This window comes from Odocoileus virginianus, chromosome 33, assembly GCF_023699985.2.
Source record: "Odocoileus virginianus isolate 20LAN1187 ecotype Illinois chromosome 33, Ovbor_1.2, whole genome shotgun sequence".
In the NCBI taxonomy this organism is placed as follows: Eukaryota; Metazoa; Chordata; class Mammalia; order Artiodactyla; family Cervidae; genus Odocoileus; species Odocoileus virginianus.
Genome location: NC_069706.1, coordinates 17,633,019 through 17,654,056, shown reverse-complemented (window position 1 = coordinate 17,654,056; position 21,038 = coordinate 17,633,019). Strand labels below are relative to the sequence as shown.

Here is a 21,038-nt window from a genome sequence, read left to right as displayed (position 1 = left end):
ATTGGGCTCCTGGGATCTGATCGGGCCTACATGATCTCTTCATGAAGAAATAGAGATCTCTTCAAGAAATTTTCTTGAAGAAACAGAGATATCTTCAAGAAAATTTGAGGTACCAAGGGAATATTTCATGCAAAAATGGGCAAAATAAAGGACAGAAATGGCATGGACCTAACAGAAGCAGAAGATATTAAGAAGAGGTGGGAGAATACACAGAAGAACTATACAAAAAAGATCTTCATGACCCAGATGACCACGATGGTGTGGTCACTCACCTAGAGCCAGACATCCTGGAATGTGAAGTCAAATGGGCCTTAGGAAGCATCACTATGAACAAAGCTAGTGGAGGTGATGGAATTCCATTGAGCTATTTCAGATCCTAAAAGATGATCCTGTGAAAGTGCTACACTCAATATGCCAGCAAATTTGGAAAACTCAGCACTGGAAAAGGTCCGTTTACATTCCAATCCTAAAGAAGGGCACTGCCAAAGAATGTTCAGACTAGTCACGGTTGTACTCATCTCACATGCTAGCAAAGTAATGCTCAAAATTTTCCAAGCTAGGCTTCAGTAGTAGGTGAATGTGAACTCCCAGATGCTCAAGCTGCATTCAGAAAAGGCAGAGGAACCAGAGATCATTTTGTCAACATCTGATGGATCAGAGAAAAAGCAAGAAAGTTCCAGAAAAACATCTACTTCTGCTTTATTGACTATGCCAAAGCCTTTGACTGTGTGGATCACAATAGTTCAGTTCAGTTCAGTCGCTCAGTCATGTCCGACACTTTGCGAAACCCATGAATTGCAGCATGCTAGGCCTCCCTGTCCATCACCAAAACCCAGAACTTACTCAAACTCATGTCCATTGAGTCAGTGATGCCATCCAACCATCTCATCCTCTGTTGTCCCCTTCTCTTCCCGCCTTCACTCTTTCCCAGCACCAGGGTCTCTTCTAATGAGTCAGTTCTTCATATCAGGTGGCCAAAGTATTGGAGTTTCAACTTGAGCATCAGTCCTTCCAATGAATCAATCCTTCAGGACTGATTTCCTTTAGGATGGACTGGTTGGATCTCCTTGCTGTACAAGGGACTCTCAAGAGTCTTCTCCAGAACCACAGTTCCAAAGCATCAATTCTTCAGTGCTGTTTTCTTTATAGTCCAACTCTCCCATCCATACATGACTACTGGAAAAACCATAGCTTTGACTAGATGGATCTTTGTTGACAAAGTAATGTCTCTGTTTTTTAACATGCTATCTAAGTTGCTCATAACTTTTCTTCCAAGGAACAAGTGTCTTTTAATTTCATGGCTGCAGTCACTATCTGCAGTGATTTTGGAACCCCCAAAATAAAGTCTGTCACTATTTCCATTGTTTCCCCATCTGTATGCCATGAAGTGATGGGACCAGATGGCTTGATCTTAGTTTTCTGAATGTTGAGTTTTAAGCCAACTTTTTTACTCTCCTCTTTCACTTTCATCAAGAGGCTCTTTAGTTCTTCGCTTTCTGCTATAATGGTGGTGTCATCTGCATATCTGAGGTTATTGATATTTTTCCCGGCAATCTTGATTCCAGCTTGTGCTTTATCCAACTCAGCATTTCTCATGATGTACTCTGCATATAAGTTTAATAAGCAGGGTGACAATATACAGCCTTGATGTACTCCTTTCCCGATTTGAAACCAGTCTGTTTTTCCATGTCCAGTTCTAATAAACTGGACACTAAACTGTGGAAAATTCTTAAAGAGATGAAAATACCAGACTACTTGACCTGCCTCCTGAGAAATCTGTATACAGGTCAAGAAGCAACAGTTAGAACTGTACACGGCTGTATATTGTCACCAAAATTGAGAAAGACACATGTATCCCATTGTTCACTGCTCTCTCTCTGAATTGGATGCTTGGAGCAGGTTATCTGCGAGATTGGTGTCTGCAGGATGCAGGCAGAGTGTCATGGGCACTGCGGGAAGGCTTGGCCAGAACTGGGGCGTCTGCCTCTGCGTGGTCCAGCTGCATGGGTGAGAGTGGGAGGGAGGCCCCACTTCCAGGTCACTTGTGCTTTTCCAAGCTGCTGTGTCCCCCGTCACGTGGCAGCCACTTCCGCCCAACCAGGGTCCCAAGGGGAGGCAGAGGAAGCGGCCGGTTCCATATCAGGAAAAGAGTACATCAAGGCTGTACATCATCACCCTGCTTATTTAACTTCTATGCAGAATACATCACTGAAATGCTGGGCTGGATGAATCACAAGCTGGAATCAAGGTTGCCAGGAGAAATATCAATAACCTCAGAAATGCAGCTGACATCACCCTTATGGCAGAAAGTGAAGAGGAACTAAGGAGCCTCTTGATAAGGGTGAAACTGGTGAGTGAAAAAGCTGGCTTAAAATTCAACATTCAAACAATGAAGATTATGGCATCCCGTCCCATGATTTCATGGCAAATAGATGGGGAAACAATGGAAACAGTGACAGACTTAATTTTGGGGGGCTCCAAAATCACTGCAGATGGTAACTGCAGCCATGAAATTAAAAGATGCTTGCCCCTTGGAAGAAAAGCTATGACCAACCTAGACAGCATATTAAAAAGCAGAGACATTACTTTGCTGACAAATGTCTGTCTAGTTAAAGCTACAGTTTTTCCAGTAGTCATGTGTGGATGTGAGAGTTGGGCCATAAAGAAGGCTGAGCACTGAAGAAATGATGCTTTCAAACTGTGGTTCTGGAGAAGACTCTTGAGAGTCCCTTGGACTGCAAGCAGATCAAACCAGTAAATTCTAAAGGAAATGAAACTTGAATATTCATTGGAAGGACTGATGCTGAAGCTGAAACTGCAATACTTTGGCCACCTGATGCAAAGAGCTGACTCATTGGAAAAGACCCTGATGCTGAGAAAGATTGAGGGCAGGAGGAGAAGGGAGTGACAGAGGATGAGATGGTTGGATTGAATCACCGACTTAATGGACATGAACTTCAGCAAACTCTGGGAGATGATGAAGGACAGGGAAGCGTGGCGTGCTGCAGTCCATGGGGTCCCAAAGAGTCAGACACAACCGAGTGACTGAACAAGAACAAATCTACGGAAAACCGTACATGTCCATATTCATTGTAAGTTGCTCTTATGTCTAAATTAAAATGTTCCTATTGGGATAGCAATGCATTTTCACTTGTTCTGTTTTGGATGAAGGATAATACCTGTCCACTGCCTCCCAATGATAATCCAAAGGTGAGCAATGAGCAGACGAAAGAGAAAGAGGTGAAAAGGCAGGACTGGAAAGGGAAGAGAAGAGCCCGTCATCAGGTATTGGACCAGACCTTGTGCTCTGTGGGCTATTGTCACCATCAGTCATCAGGGAGGAAAGCAATGGGATGGAATTCATTAAAGAAAGAAGCTCAGAATCTGAGCTGCAATACAGGAGATCCTGGTTCGATTCCTGGGCTGGGAAGATCCCCTGGAGGAGCGATAGACTACCCACTCCAGTATTCTGGCCTGGAGAATCCCATGGACTGTATAGTCCATGGAGTATGCAGCCCATGTGGTCACAAAGAATCAGACACAACTGAGTGACTTTCACTTTCAAGAGCTCAGGAAGTCAGATTCACAGTCAGTGGGAGGCGAGAGCTTACTGTCACTTTTCCTGAAACCCTTGGTCTCTGGTTGACAAAAGATCATGCTCAGTCACCCGTCCATGCTTATGAGGTGTATTATGCATCAGCAGCAGTGAACTCAAGCCTCGCAGTTTCTTGTGGGACAAATCACTTACCAGACTGTCTCAGGACATCTGAGATGTCTTGCTTTTTTCATTCTCTTTTATCAAACTGCCTGAGCCTAATGGGCAAAAGAACTGTGTGGTCTAGTTTGTCAGAGAAGAGTTCAAATAAATGGAAAGAATGTTTCAAATACCTCTGCTATTTTAACACAGAAATTCAAGATTGCCCAAAGTTTGGGTTATTTCAAAATCATTCCTTTCAAAGAGAAAGACCTAACTACTTCCAAATAATTGGGAACATGTTATTTCATAATCAGATTTCTAACTTTAGTGGTATAAATTTTGTTCTGCTAAAGCGATGAGGGGTTTCCCCAGTGGCTTAGATGGCAAATTAAAAGAAACAGAGTTACGTCTCTAGACTTAATCAGGGCACAATGTGAGAAAGCAGAAATAACATAACAGCAAAATAGAAAATATATTCCATTCATCTGCCACCAACAACACGTTGCCTATCAGTGTTACTATAATAAGAACTAAAGTTTAATTTAAAAAAGAATACTCAGGAAAAACACAAAAGCTTTTGGGTTTTCATTCAGGTACATTCCACACTAAATTACAACCCTGAATTAAAATTCTCAAAAGCTTTCATTTTCCAGGTACTCACAATTGGGTTTGAGAAAAGCCTGTAGTCTTGTGGCCATTCCTTGCAATAGCAACTGTCAAAGATTTGCTTGTGAGTCCTTGTTCAGTTGCTCAGTGGTGTCTGATGTGTTATGATACAAATTATTCATGGCACATACAGCTCACCGTGGGGCTTCAGCGTAGCGGGTCGCCAGGCTGAGCCAGGCCCCAGCACAAGGAAAGCAGGTCCAGGGTCCAGAAGAAAACCTTTCAGGGGAGGTGCTCAATCCTGAATAGGATTCAGTTTAGGGACATTAACACTTAGGTTACCTTTTAGAGGATGCTGGGAGTTTTCCAGGCAGTCAGGAGAGAACAACGTGTGCAGAGAAGATGAACAGAAATAATCACAAATGACTCGGTATACCTAAGACAAAGAAGTGTTAGGATGTAAGAGAAGGTGAGGGTGATTTACAAGTTTGAGATTCGGAGCACTTCTGTACACCATTTCAGAGGCTTTGAATTTCGCACATAGGGACTGAAGAAACACTGAAACTTCAAAAGGGGAGGTTGCTGTTTGAAGGAAGACCCCCCCTGAAGACAGAAGGCTTCTCAGGGGGCTTATATAAATGGCCCCAATAAGACCTAATTTTTTTGTTTTTTAATTTTAAAGTTTATTTTATTACTTTTCCGGCTTTATTGAGAAATAATTGACATACATCCCTATTTAAGTTTAAGGCATACAGCATGACAGTTTTGATTGATATGTGTTGTGAAATGATTACCACAGCAGGCTTAGCTAACATTCATCTTATTCACCATTTTCTTATCTCATGAATGATGCTTTGAATACTTCATAAGGCTTTAGAAGATTCCTGCATCTCTGACTGAGCTGTGCTCATTCTAATGACTGTGAGCAGAACTGTAGCAGTCTTGTTATTTTTCTTCACTTTCTTTTGTGGGAGTATAGTTAGCTTCTTTACACTGTTGTGTTCATTTCTGCAGTACAGCAAAGTGAATCAGCCACGTGTACACACATATCCCCTCTTTTCTGGATTTCCTTCCCCTTTAAGTCACCACAGAGCATTGAGAGAGTTTCCTGTGCTATATAGTAGGTTCTCATTAGTTATCTATTTTATACATTAGAGCCTTGTCCTGGCAAAGGGGCAGGACAATGTCTCCCGCATTGCAGGTGGATTCTCTACGGCTTGCAATAACTCAATGAAGCTATGAGCCATGCCATGCAGGGCTGCCCAAGACAGACAGGTCACAGGGAAGCGTTCTGACAAAATGTGGTCTGTTGGAGAAGAAAATGGCAACCCACTCCAATATTCTTGCCTGGCAAACCCCATGAATGGTATGAATAGGCAGCAGTCCATGGGATCACAACGAGTTGGATACAACTTAGCAACTGAACAGAAACAAAGCGAATATGAGACCCAATTTTTTAAAAAAGTATTTCCTGTTGCTTTTATAGAAGTAGGATGGAAATATCTATATTACTGGTGGTTACTGTTTCATTGAGGTACTGAAGGGTACTTGTCACATGCGTGGGTGCGTGCTTTAGTCATGTCCTACTCTTTGTGATCCCTCGGACTGTAGCCAGCCAGGCTCCTCTGTCCGTGGGATTCTCTAGGTGAGAATACTGGAATGGGTTGCTGTTGTCATGTTTGCAGACTGGGACCCAGGGACGAGAGTCGACGAAGAGAAAGCGATGAAAAGAAGCATGTGGGGGACCCAATTCTCGAGTGAAACAAGGGTGCTTTATTTTAGGCAGCGTGTGCTTATATATTGTCATACAAGGAAGCTTTAGGCAGAAAATAAAATTGAGCAAGAACACCGAAACCAGACTCATAAGAACAGTAACTAAGGAAATAAAAATCATCATAGGGCCATAACAAGAGTAACTAGGGGCATAACAATGTCACAGGGCCAGAAGACGATCCATATCTTGAGAAATAGGAACACGACTAAGTAGTTTTACAGAAAAGTAAAAGGTTACGGAAAGGAATCCACGTATGCGCTCCGTCTCATGACCTCAGTCCTGAGAACTGCCTGCAGCTCTTTTCGTTCCTGTTTTCCAGGAACTGATAGGGAACAGAGGGCCTTTGAGAAAGAGAAAACAACATATAGGATTCCTTAAAATGAAACTTTCCCTGACTGGTTGCCATTTTCTGCTCCAGGCGATCTTCCTGATCAGGGATCAAACCCGAGTCTCCTGTGGTTCCTGCATTGCAGGCGGATTTTTTACCCCCCGAGCCACTAGCGGAGGCCTATAATTGCTTCATCAACAATGATGTGCTGCGCTGTGCTTAGTCGCTTGGTTGTGTCTGACTCTTTGGGACCCCAGGGACTGTAGCCCACCAGGCTCCCCTGTCCATGCGGATTCTCCAGGTAAGAATACTGGAGTGGGTTGCCATGCCCTCCTCCAGGGGATCTTCCCAACCCAGGGGTCAAACCCAGGCCTCTTGCACTGCAGACAGATTCTTTAGCATCTGAGCCACCAGGTAAGCCCATTAACAATGACAGGTCAAAGGAAAACAGTAAGGCTCTATTTGATCAGCAGTGCTCGGTGTGTTCCACAAAACAGAGGGACTCAGAGATGGAGGAGTGAAGGGTGTTTCTGAATTCATGTTTGGGGAAAACTGGGACTGATGGTACTATTAGCTCCACACACACTTCATCCCTCACTCTCATCTCCATGACCTAAACCAGATGGAATCTAAGATACCATGTTGCAGTGGAGAAAAGTACATAATAAATGGAAGCATAGTGAATTTATTTCAAATAGTAAATGCTCAAGCACAAGACCAAATGTATCATAAAAGGAAGGACAGTGGCAATTAGATGAATCAAAAATACCGAGTCCAGGGACTTCCCTGGTGGTTCGGTGGCTAAGACTCCATGCTCCCAGTGAAGGGGGTGTGAGTTCAACCCCACATGCCACAACTAAAGAGTGTGCATGCTGCGATGAAGATGAAAGATTCCACGTGCTGTAACTAAGAGCTAGGGCAGCCAAATAAATTTCAAAATAAATTTTTAGAAAAAAAAACATTGAGCCCATTTTTACTAAGTAAGAATATTGAGTAATGTTATATGATTGCAAAGAAATGTTACAAGATGGTGAAATGTACTGAAGGAAAATATTATTGTAACACAACATTTAAAAACTTCAGATAAACAAGGACTATAACCATCATTTTATTGCAAGAAAACTATGCATGCCATGGCTGACAAAAGTGGCCCTTATTTTTCTCATGTAATTGGCTCTCTTTTGGTCATGTTATTCTGCCAACTAAACAGCCCACTGAGATGTTTCCTGAAGGTTTGCCGCAGGCTGAGCCTGGTTATTTTTCCAAGTGGAAACAACTTGCTTGACCTATATATCTTGACTTATAAAAATTTGTTACAACACATTCCTAAAGTGTGGAGTGGGGAACTGTGACAATTTCCACAATTATAACACAATGTGAAAGTGAAAGTGAAGTCGCTCAGTCGTGTCCGACTCTTTTCGACCCCAAGGACTGCAGCCTCCCAGGCTCCTCTGTCCTTGGGATTTTCCAGGCAAGAATACTGGAGTCGGTTGCCATTTCCTTCTCCAGGGGATCTTCCTGACTCAGGGATTGAACCCGGGTCTCCTGCATTGCAGGCGGACGCTTTACCCTCTAAGCCACCAAGGAATACGATGTAATGGGATCTAAAATGGAAATATTTTGGCTCATGTTACATAAATGGCAAGAGAATAGTAGAGGTTCAGCTCTGTACTTACTATTAAAAATTCATCATCAGCAGAAATAATGGCTGTGTTTCATTATTATCATTTTTAGTCTCACTGTTGGTGATCTTAAGCACAAAGTCAGTTAAGCACATATTAGACAATTTACGATTTCTTATCACTTAAAAGAAAGGATTACATTTGAATTATTTACCCAGGTGTGTCAAGGAAAAAAAAAAAAAAAGATTAGACTTCCTTACTCATGACTAGTAATTCAATACAAAAAAAAGGAAAACTTTTTCTTCTCAAGCATCGAGGACGACAGAAACATTCCAGGGCCTACTATGGTTCACTGTGAAAAATAGTGTGTTTACATCAATAAAAACTAGACTAATGTTTCTGATGACTGTTTCTCAGGAGTAAGATAATCATCACAGCTTTATTTCCAGTGAGACACACTTGTAGGGTTTGTGAGTCTAAAACCAACTCGCCAAGATCCAGGGGCACAGCGTCATGTATCAAGACTAACAACTGGGACTTCCCTGGTGGTCCACTGGGTAAGCATCCACCTGTCAATTCAGGGAACGTGGGTTCAATCCCTGGTCTGGGAAGATCCCACATGCTGTGGTCAACTAAGCTCAAGAGTTACAACTATTGAAACCCGTGCACCCAGAGCCCACAACATGCTCGACAACAGCAAAGAAGAAGCCACAGCAAGGAGAAGCCCTCACACACACGGCAACTAGAGAGTAGCCCCCTGTCTCAGCAGCTAGACAAAGCCTGTGTGCAGCAAGAAGACCCAGCACAGCCAAAAATAAAACAATAATCAAAACCAAAAAAATAAGACTAACAAAAGGTCCACGCTGTAAGTCTTAAATAGCAAGACTATAACTGTGCTGAAAAGGATGCAAAACACATTTATTGACTGCAGTGACCTACTCTAAGAAGGGAATTTAAAAATAAATCATTTTAATGATCTTTGCTGGGTGTTTTTCTGCTTTTTGAAAACAACTTTCTGTTAAACACATATTTTCTAATGATCAATAAAGTGCGCTGTTACTATCTTACATTCTTTATAACAGAAAGAATACATACACATGAAATATTTGAAAGTCAGAAAGTGCCTTTTGTAGAGTACTATGGTTATAGAAGGGTTTATATGCTAGAGAAAGTGTGTATCATCTCCTAAGATGGTTTCATATTCACGAGACAGTCAACATCTCATTCTCCAGCTGCCACTGGACCCCTGGGCATTTCTAATGCTTTTCTTCATTTGACAATATGCTCAGTTGTATCTGACTCTTTGCGACCCCATGGATCGTAGCCCCCCAGGTTCCCCTGGCCATGGGATTCTCCAGACAAGAATACTGGAGTGGGTTGCCATTTCCTTCTCCAGGGGATCTTCCCGACCCAGGAATCGAACCTGTGTCTCTTGCATCTCTTCACTGGCAAGTGGATTATTTACCATTGCACCACCTAAGAAGCCTTAATATTATATTGGAAACTTAAAATCGAATCCTCAGTGTGATAGAATTGGAGGTTAAATGTAAATCTAATGGCTGTTCACACTAAGTCGACAAAAACCTCTCTTTACCACTCCCCTCAAAAGCCTTCCTGTCACTTGGAGCAGGAGTCACAGTCGTCACAATAAATAACCTGCACGCCCTGCGCCTCCTCAGTCCTGCTCCCACTCACTGGCCCCAGACAGGCCTCCTCGCTGCACCCCCACCTCAGGGTCTTCGCAGGTTCTGTTCCCTCTCCTGAGAACACGCTTCCACAAGTGTCCCCTCGTCTCTGGCACACACGGAGCTCCTGCACTCTCAGGCTGTTGTTCAAATGCTACCTTCTTAGAGAGATACCCTTAGCCATCCTTACAAACACTGTATCATCGCCAGAAATTCCCTAAATCGCTTCGCTCTTGTTTTGTTCACAGCACTTAACGACATATATCTCTGCAGTTTCCTTTGTTTATGGATTTATTAATCCCCCATCTTCTCTTTCTCCCCACTAGACCTTGAGCTCCACGAGGACAGGTTCCGATTGCTTATCCAGTGCTTGCCACCCTAGAGCCTACACAAGTGCCTTGTATCCAATCAGGTTTTTTTTTTTTTTTAAATGGAGTATAGATGCTTTACAATTTTGTGTTCATTTCTACCACACAGCAAAGTGAATCAGCTATACATGTACATAAACCCCCTCATTTCTGGACTTTCTTCCAGAGCACTGAGTTCGCTGTTATATAGTACGTTCTCATTTGTTACTATTTCATACATAGTAATGAGCATGAGGGTTAATTTCATATCAAGGGAAATATCTTTTTTTTTTCTTACCATTCAATAATATCTGCCTCTGAAGGCGCATCTTAGAATGCAAGTTATCACCAGCACACCAGCTTGCAGTGACTGTGCTCATCCTAACCCTATTCTGCCTGAGGCCCTGCAACATCTCCCACATTCTCCTGTGGTCCACACTGAAACGGGACAGCACAAAGCCTTACTGGTAAAATCCCACCACCCGGTTCTGGTGACTCAGCCCTGGCATTACATTGGAAGTTAGCATCAGTGCTGTGCATGGAACGGTTTCAAAGGCTGAATGCAGTAATCCAAGCCAATATTCAATCAACACACTATTTAAACAAAAGGCGGGTACTCTCATCTCCTCACAAATATGTTTTTATTGATTCTTCTCTTTTTTCAAACTTCGTCCTTTTATTTCAGTACTACAAAATGGACTTTAAGCTGTTAATTTGGAAGGTTGTTCTTTTTTCATGTCATTTTTAAATTGTCTTATGAAACAATATCCTATTTACTCAGGCATACCAAATGCCATAGTCAGAACAGTTTAAACTGGTGTTTATTTTAAAATAGTTTCTGCTCTGTTCTCCAGATGATTCACCTGACTTTGCTTCTTACCCGTCAATACCACTGACCTTTTGAACAAATTTAGTTGTGGTTCTGGATTTCCAGTGAAACTTTTTATGTAAATATACAAACTCAGAATTATTCAAACTATGGACATGATATAATTATAGTGCACACATAATGTGACTTTTAGATATCTTCCCCTTGGATTGGGCATTAAGATATCTGTCTAGATAAAAAGAAACATCCTTAAACAGAGCAATGTGCATTTCACCCTGAAAGTGCACTAATTAATTTGTTTGAGCACATACAAATTATCCACAACTTATGTTTGCTTTCCCGAGCTAAAATGTGTCTTCAAACTTTATTGCTTGATTCTTTTGTTACTCCCAATCTTATTTTTATTATATTACTATTATCTTGTTCTAAAACACTTGTTTATTTCTTTGTGGAGAATAGCATTCAGGTATTACAGTTTCAGATTTGTTCTAGGCAGTTTTTGTTCTTTTGTTCACACAAGGCTGAACATTTCTGACAGCTTTCAAAGAAGAGATTGGAATTCATTGAAAAGCAGCATTTTCTGTGATAAAACACAGCACATATTAAAGGTGTGAAGAAAAACTCACTAAGGGAAAACTAACCTCAGGTCATGGAAAAATGAGAAATTGCTGACAATTTGCAAGTACACATGGAGAAAACAACGTAATTATTTATTTTCTGGGCTTTCTTCTTCCTTAGGCTTTTCTGGTCTCAAAAAATATCAGAAATGTATGTGGATCCAAAGGTAGATGACGATGAGGTGAAAAGCTGATGTTTGAATGTACTAAAGACAGGATGATATTAATGGTTAAGATGAGTGCATCTAAGAAAGGATTTGCTTCCCATGATTCCATAATGATTAATAATTGAAACTGTGCACACTTGAAAATCAGTTCTGGGACAGGGGTAAAGACATGCATTTCTGAAAGGCACTGCAACTCCAGGAAGAGAAGATATACCTAGATGCATGGTTACAACTTTTTCTCTCTTCTTAAACAGTTTGTGAAAACACTGTGGTTTTCATACAACTTTAATCAATGTCAGATCACCACTGCAGAACCTTCTTGGGTTAAAAGTTAATTTAATTACCTATTTCTCTGATAACGCAGTTTCAAAGATGACTTTGCCCTTAGTTCATCACATTAAATATTGTTTCATGAATAGAAAAATAACATAATTTGACTCTGTGTTACCTTACTCAGCTCAAAAATGCACAGTAGTTGTAGTCATTTATTATTGAAAATGGACTTCTGATGGCTCAGGGGTAAAGAATCTTCCTGCCAATGCAGGAGATGAGGTTCAATATCTGGGTTGGGAAGATCCCCTGGCGGAGGACGTGGCAGCCCACTCCAGTATCCTTGCCTGGAGAATCCCATGGACAGGGGAGCCTGACAGGCTATATAGTCCATGAGGTCACAAAAGTTGGACACAACTTAGTGACTAAGCATCCACCACCAATATTGAAAGTAGAAATATACTCCCTAGAGCAAAAGAGTTAATATATTCATTTGCTATTGATTCTGAAATTTTAAATGAAAATTTGAGTGAATACACAAACACTTGCATATGTATTTATTTGTCTTTCTGAATTCTGAACCAATAATTAAAAATAGCCAGGCTCCATGTGAGTTACCAATGACAGCATCTTGAGTCATTTAGAAAGGGTTCATGAGAGAAAAAGGAAAAATTCATAAAGTGATTTAGCTATTGAATTTGCACAAGCCAATAAATATTTGCAAATTTGCTGCAATTCTTCTCAAATACTTGTCTTTCTCGAATATATTCTGTTTTAGTTCATGAGATTTCCACCCCCTACCCCTGGGAAAGGAAAGGGTTAATACATAAGCCGGGAAGATAAAGCAAAGTTCATGACTTTTAAAATTTTTTTCATTTAAATTTATACATTGTTAACTTTTTTTTTTTCAAATAAATGAATTTTGACTCATGTACCTTCATTACATATTCCACTGATTTTTTGAGGGGAGGCCTGATATTATTATTTTTTAAAATTTTTGTTTGGAGGATAATTGGTTTACAATGTCTTGTTGGTTTCTGCCTACAACAATGTGAATCAGTCATGAGTACACATATGTATCAGGCTAGAGGTGTGGGATGAGGTGGGACACAGGAGGGAGGGAATATTTTCATTTTTACTGTGCTGGGTCTTCCTTGCAGCACATGGCTCTTCTCTAGTTGTGGCTCATGGGCTTAGTGGCCCAGTGGCTTGTGGGATCTTAGTTCCCTGACCAGGGGTCAAACCTGAGCCCCTGCGGTGGAAGCATGGAGCCCTAACCACTGGCCCACCAGGGAATTCTTTTCTCCCTTTTCTTATCTAAAAATAGCAGAAAGTATTTTACAGGCCACCTGGATGATAAGATTTTTTTTAACAAATCGATTTAAGTTGTAAGAAACAGATAAAAATCATAGACAGGAGGAAAGGAGAAAGTGATGATCAAGAGAAGGTTTTGCATAAAAAACCAATAAACATAGGATTACAAAATTAAGAAAAAAATAACTCATGCCAAAGTATCATCCACGATTTAAGCTACAATTATGGAATTCACAAATAATATGCTGACATTATGAGATGTACTTAGGTAGAAATGGACTAATTTCAGTAAGAAACAACACCAGTAGGCATAACACAAAAACATTAAACGTGAATGATAAAAGAATACATTAGAAGAAAATCCTTCAACTATAACCTGCTGAGACCTGTGTCTTGCAAGCCTTCCATAACAGGATTAAGCCAGAGAAGCTGAGCTCATGGAAACAGTATTAATAGATGGTGGTGAATGCACTTTACTTGAAAATGGGACATTAAACATCAATATCCAACATATCTTTGGTACAGTTACATAACAAATTGGATAATGCATTTAAAGAGCATTGTGATTGCGTGGTACACAGAGAGCGCTCAATAAATGCCAGTGATTATTATTAGGGAGAATGAATGCAAGTAAGAGGACCATGGTCATCCATAAGGCTCAGCTATATCTTGTTGAGGCTCACTTATCAAAAGACTAACCCCAAGGCTTCCCTGGTGGTTCAGATGTACAGAATCCCCTGCCAGAGCAGGAGACCTGGGTTGCATCCCTGATCCAGAGAGATCCCGCATGCTGTGGGGCAACTAAGCCCCTGGGCCCCCAGTACTGAGCACGCACATCACAGCGCCCGCAAGTTCTGAGTCCACGTGCCACAAGCAGCAAACCTGCATGCCACAACGAGAGAAGCCACTGCAATGAGAGGCCCATGCGCTGCAACTAGAGTAGCCCCTTCCCTGCAACTAGAGAAAAGCCCATGCAGCAACGAAGACCCAGCGCAGCCGTAAATCAATACATACATAAATAAACTTTTTTTTTTTAAGGAGAAGGAAATGGCAACCCACTCCAGTATTCTTGCCTGGAAAATCCCACTGACAGCGGAGCCTGGTGGGCTACAATCTTTGGGGTCACAAAGAGTTGGATACGACTGAAGTGACTTAGCATGGCAAACATTTTTTACAAAGTCTGACTCCAATGATCCATGTGTGATTTTGACCCTGTTTGGTTCTGCCTCATCATGGAACAGTTAATATTTAATGGGGAATATATGTAAATCCATGGCTAATTCATTTCAATGTATGACAAAAACCACTGCAATGATGTAAAGTAATTAGCCTCCAACTAATAAAAATAAATGGAAAAAAAAATATTTAATGGAAGCAACATGAGGAGTGAAATCTGTTCACTAAAACCTGTTTGTAAGGCTTTCCTCATAAACTGCAGAATGTCAGAGCGTGTGCATTTTTGGCTCACTGGATTCTGCTGCTTCACACAACTCAAATAGGTTCAACCACACTCTCTGATAAAAACACGTCAAGGGCATGCTTGGGGTTCAGAAAATGGGGTGTCCCCTCTGCCTACTAGAATGTACAGTTCACAGGATTGGAAACTGCCTGGCCCATCACACAATATTTTCCTCAATTAATACTGGAGAGGCCTTTTCCACCACGTTTTGCGTTTTTGAACTTGCACTTGTCTCACATTTAGAGCAAAGTGTTAACTTGCTCTTTCCCCTGTTTTGCTTTGTTTACCACCACAAAACTCCTAAGTCTTCTATTCTTAAATTCTTCATCATATCCAGACTGTCCTATATAGAAACCTAGTGGCCATATTCAGAGCTAACAACTAAATAAAAATTAGGGAAAAAATTTTTTTTCTCCCAATGCAATTAGGCAATGCATTTTTTCCTCCTGGATTCAATCCCTGGTCAGGGAACTAGATCCCACATGTCACAAACAAGACCAGGTGCAGAAAAATAAATATTTAAAAAACAAATAAAAGTTTCTATTTCTTATGAGATTGTTTCAGAAACATTTCAGACCCATGATACTGTATTTTCATGCTTATGCAAAAAGGGTTTTACAATAATCAGTGCTATAGCTTCATAGATCATGATGTTGAGAATAATCCTCACCAAGGACTAGATTAAGTGATATGACATTGCTGAATTTACCACAGTCCAATACTTGTCTTCCATTTTGTCTGTATTACAGTAGTAAAAGGTACAAATAAAAGCATAAAGATACCGCAGTAAAAATAAATAAGTACTGTGGTCAAGAAAGCGTGGTCAAAGCCCCTCCATAGTTTCTCTGGGCCTAGAGCTCCTCCAGGCTCCCCCTGTGCCCTGTCCCCTCTCCGGCTCCTCAATCAGGACGCCCGCGCTTCCCCACCCATCTGCCAGCTTCTCAGATGAACTCAGGAACTCCCTTGCAGCCCCTCCTAACAGTCGTGAGCCACAGTACAAGTGAGGTGAGTGTGTCTTATTTACTTTTTTAAAGATAAAATTACAAATACCAATAAACTACCAAGTAATATGTGAATCTCCAAGACGAGACTTTAACATGTGTGAAATTATGAGTGCTATGTGACTGAAATTTGATAAAATATCCAAGACCACTATCACTGCACAGTTTTCATGTTCTGTTGAAGGGAAGGGGGTATTTATTTATTTATTTATTTATTTTTTTGGGGGGGGGGAAGGGGTATTTATATAAATAATTGAAAACAGTGATTTTGCTAAAATGAAGGCATTAAAAGTTTACAAAGTATGACTCAATTTTTTTTCCATTTAAACATTACTTTCCCTTCAATAGATAACCTCAATTTGTTCAATGAAAATTATATTACTTCAACATTATCTTTAAAATTAAAAGATAAACTGGAATGAAAAATATAAAGAAATCAGAATGAGAAATTAAGCTGAATTTAAATGCTTTTGAAGATGTAATTAAATCTTATTTATTTTTATAAAGATAAGACTAGTGTTTATCTAGTTTAATATCATTTAGCTGCCAAAATAAATTATGGATGTAACACTACACTCATATTTCATCTAAAGCTACCAATTTGAGAATGGTGCTAATAGTTTAACATGGTAAATGTTTGTAAAGTATTGTGGTCCTTTAAGACTGAATTCTATGATAATTTGGGAGAAATGGATACTTTTATTCTTCTCATACTTTTCCATTCTGTTGGCATTTTCCATTACTTCTTTCAGAATGACTCAGTTGCTTTATTTATACAGATCCTGTGCCTTTCTTGTGGACATGGTTTATAAGCATTTTACTACAGACTACTGCACAGTTGCACTCATCTCACATGCTAGTAAAGTAATGCTTAAAATTCTCCAAGCCAGGCTTCAGCAATATGTGAATCGTGAACTTCCAGATGTTCAAGCTGGTTTTAGAAAAGGCAGAGGAACCAGAGATCAAATTGCCAACATCTGCTGGATCATCGAAAAAGCAAGAGAGTTCCAGAAAAATATCTATTTCTGCTTTATTGACTATGCAAAAGCCTTTGACTGGGTGGATCACAATAAACTGTGGAAAATTCTGAAACAGATGGGCATACCAGACCACCTGACCTGCCTCTTGAGAAACCTGTATGCAGGTCAGGAGGCAACAGTTAGAACTGGACATGGACCAACAGACTGGTTCCAAATAGGAAAAGGAGTACATCAAGGCTGTATATTGTCACCCTGCTTATTTAACTTACATGCAGAGTACATCATGAGAAACGCTGGGCTAGAGGAAGCACAAGCTGGAATCAAGATTGCTGTGAGAAATATTAATAACCTCAGATATGCAGATGACACCACCCTTATGGCAGAAAGTGAAGAAGAACTAAAGAGCCTCTTGATGAAAGTGAAAGAGGAGAGTGAAAAAGTTGGCTTAAAGCTCAACATTCAGAAAACTAAAATCATGGCATCTGGTCCCATCACTTCATGGGAAATACACGGGGAAACAGTGGAAAGAGGGTCAGACTTTATTTTTTTGGGGTTTATCCTGAGGAGCTCAACCAGGTCCTTACATTAAATATCAGTGAGAAAACCCTTTATACTCTGACAGATAGAGCACTCTGTTCTTCTTAATAAGGCTGCACTTGGGGAAACCTAGGAGCTCAAACCTAACCCACATGGGGGTCATCAGAGTCTAACTGAAGGAGCAGAGAGAAACAAATGAAACATATGAAACAAGTTGTTGTTCAGTCACTAAGTTGTTTCCCACTCTTTGGAACCCCATGGACTACAGCACTCCAGGCATCCCCATCTTTCATGGTTTCCTGGAACTCGCTCAAACTCATGTTCACTGAGTCGGTGATGCCATTCAACCATCTCATCCTCTGTTGTCCCTTCTCCTCCTGCCTTCAATCGTTCCCAGCATCAGGGTCTTTTCTAATGAGCTGGCTCTTAGCATCAGGTGACCAAAGTATTGGAGCTTCAGCATCAGTCCTTCTAATGAATATTCAGGATTGGTTTCTTTTAGGATTGACTGGTTTGATCTCCTTGCAGTCCAAGGGACTCTTAAGAATCTTCTCCAGCCCCACAGTGTGAAAGCTTCAATTCTTTGGCATTCAGCCGTCCTTATGGTCCAACTCTCACATCTATACATGCCTACTGGAAAAACCATACCTTTGAATAGTCACGCACCTGTTGGCAAAGTGATGTCTTTACTTTTTAATATGCTGTCTAGGTTTGTCATAGTTTTTCTTCCAAGGAGCAAGTGTCTTTTAATTTCATGGTGCAGTCACCATCTGCAGTGATTTGGAGCCCCCCCAAAATAGTCTGTCACTGTTTCCATTATTTCCCCATCTATTTGCCATGAAGTGATGAGACGGGATGCCATAATCTTAGTTTTTTGAATGTTGAGTTTTAAGCCAGGTTTTTCACTCTTCTCTTTCATTCTCATCAAGAGGCTCTTTAGTTTCTCTTCACTTTCTGCCATAAGGGTGGTATCATCTGCATAACTGAGGTTATTGACATTTCTCCCGACAATCTTGATTCCAGTCTGTGACTCATCCGGTTCCACATTTCACATGATGTTCTCTGCATAGAAGTTAAATAAGCAAGGTGACAATATACAGCCTTGATGTACTCCTTTCCCAATTTTGAACCAGTTCATTGTTCCATGCCCAGTTCTAACTGTTGCTTCTTGATGTGCATACAAGTCTCTCAGGAGGCAGGTAAGATGATCTGGTATTTCTATCTCTTTAAGAATTTTCCACCGTTTGTTGTTATCCACACAATCAAATGCTTTAGCATAGTTAATGAAACAGAAGTAGATGTTTTTTTCTGAAATTCTCTTGCTTTTTTTATGATCCAATAGATGTTGACAATTTGACCTTGGTTCCTCTGCCTTTTCTAAATCCAGTTTGTACATCTGAAAGTTTTCAGTTCACATACTGCTGAAGCCCAGCTGAAGGATTTGGAGGAATACCTTGCTAGCATGTGAAATGAGCACAGTTGTGTGGTAGTTTGAACATTCTTTGGCATTGCCCGTCTTTGGGATTGGAATAAAATTTGACCTTTTCCAGTTGTATGGCCACTGTCGAGTTTTCCAAATTTGCTGGCATACTGAGTGCAGCACTTTAACAGCATCTTCTTTTTTAGGGTTATGAAACAATACTGGCTGGAATTTTATGCTCAATTTATGTAAGACTAAAGAAACAAGAAATCTTGAGAGACATCAGAGGGGGGAAAACCAAGAAAAGCATCTTGTCTGGTGTTGAAATAACTTTCTAGGTCCAAGATTGAGCTGCTCCTGCCTATGGTGCCGTGGCAGCAAATTAAAACTTAACACGGAGTGTGGGGCTCTTCCTCCACGCTCATATGAGCAGTATTTCTGCCCAGCCACCAAGCTCACAGTCGTAGACGATCTGAGCCAGGTGCATCCACCCAAGGTGGCTGTGTTCGAACCCTCGGAAGCAGAGATCTCCTGGGCCCAGAAGGCCACACTTGTGTGCCTGGCCACGGGCTTCTACCCCGACCATGTGGAACTGACCTGGTGGATGAACAGGAAGCATGTCACGACTGGGGTCAGCACGACCCCACGCGAGATGACTCCAGATGCTGTCTGAGCAGCCAGCTGAGAGTGACGCCGCCTTCTGGCACAACCCCCGCAACCACTTTCACTGCCAAGTCCAGTTCCATGGGCTCACGGACCAGGACAAGTGGAGGAGGAGGACAGGGCCAAGCCTGTCACCCAGAACATCAGCACTGAGGCCTGGGGCAGAGCAGACTGTGGTGTCACCTCCGTGTCTTATCAGCAAGGGGTCCTGTCTGCCACCCTTCTCTATGAGATCCTGCTGGGGAAGCCCACCTTGTATGCTGTGCTGGTCAGCGTCCTGGTGCTGATGGCCATGGTGAAGGAGAAGGATTCCTGAGACCAGCTCCAAAAGTGCATCCCAAGTCGTTCTGGCCTTGGATTCTCCTTAACATCTTTCCAGTCTGTGTTGCTCAAGAGTTTCTCTCTCTCTTTCTCTAATCTCCTTCCTTTATGGATGTCTGCTCCTTCTCTCAGCTGCCCTGCAGGTGGAGTGCCGCACCCCGAACATGTGAAATTGACTGAATCAATAAAAGTGTCATGATGGACAAAAAAAACACACAAAACTTAACATGACTTTTGTGTCTCTGGCCATAATTCTTCTCTGAACCAGAAACACTGCATATCCAGCCAGTCAATCCCCAAAGGCCAAGCCAATTCTGGGCTCTATAGTTATGACCTTGCTCCTTCTCATCCTAAACAAGATTGACTATGTTGCCCAGCCAATCAGAAATTTCATATTTGTCTCCATCTTGTTCTTCATTCTTTCTTAGAAAAGTTTCTTGCTTTCACCCCCATTTTGCAGTTTTCCTAGTGGGGACTGATTGCTTCATGAAGGGTTAAAGTTTGCATTGCATAAATTTTCTTTAAGCATTCTCTAACACCCTAAAGAAACAAAGTTAAGGATTATATTTGATTTCTCAGAGTCCATGAAAGTAAGAAGAGAGTACAGTATTTAGTGTTGAGAAAAAAATGACTAACTTAGAAGTCTATATCTTGCAAAATTATCTATCAAAGATGAAGGAGAAATATAGACTTTCTCAGCCACACAAAGACTGAGTGAATTTGTTGCCTTGCAAGAAATGGTAAAAATAAGTTGTTTAGAGAAGGAAAAAAATAAATTGTTTAGACAAAAGGAAAAAACAGTTGTTTAGAGAGAAGGTCAGAAACTCAGGCCTACATAAAGTAAGAAAGAAAAAGTGAGGTCAAAATAAACTTTTATTTTTCTTATTTCTCATGTATCTATCAGATAACATTTTGTTAAATAATACTACCAACAGTATATTCAATTATGCAAGCATATATTATATACTTATATATGCCAATGCATGCTTATATATGGGCTTCCCAGGTGGCTCAGCAGTAAAGAATCCACCTGCCAATGCAGGAGATCCAGGTTCGATCCCTGGGTCAGGAAGATCCCCTGGTGAAGGAAATGGCAACCTGCTCCAGTATTCTTGCCTGGGAAATCCCACGGACAGAAGGGCCTGGCAGGCTACAGTCCATGGGTCACAAACAGTCGAACATGACTTAGTGACTAGAAAACAACAACAACATGCTTGTATATAAATTTAAAAAATGACAAAGATACAAAGGATTGAATGAAGCAAAGATACAAGAGATCGAATGAAGGGTCTAGGATTATTTTGTTGTTTTAGGTATTTATACTACCTTTGGATTATGACATTATTTGAAAGTGGCCTTTGATTAGCTGTAAATGTATGATGCAAGCTCTACAGCAACCAC

The 21,038-nt window shown here is 41.0% G+C and overlaps 1 pseudogene; it reads left to right on the top strand.

Annotated features, from left to right (window-relative positions):
- Window positions 1-1,942: 1,942 nt before the first annotated feature.
- On the top strand, window positions 1,943-19,644 carry LOC110123392 (T cell receptor beta constant 1-like; annotated as a pseudogene).
- The last annotated feature ends 1,394 nt before the right edge of the window (window positions 19,645-21,038 follow it).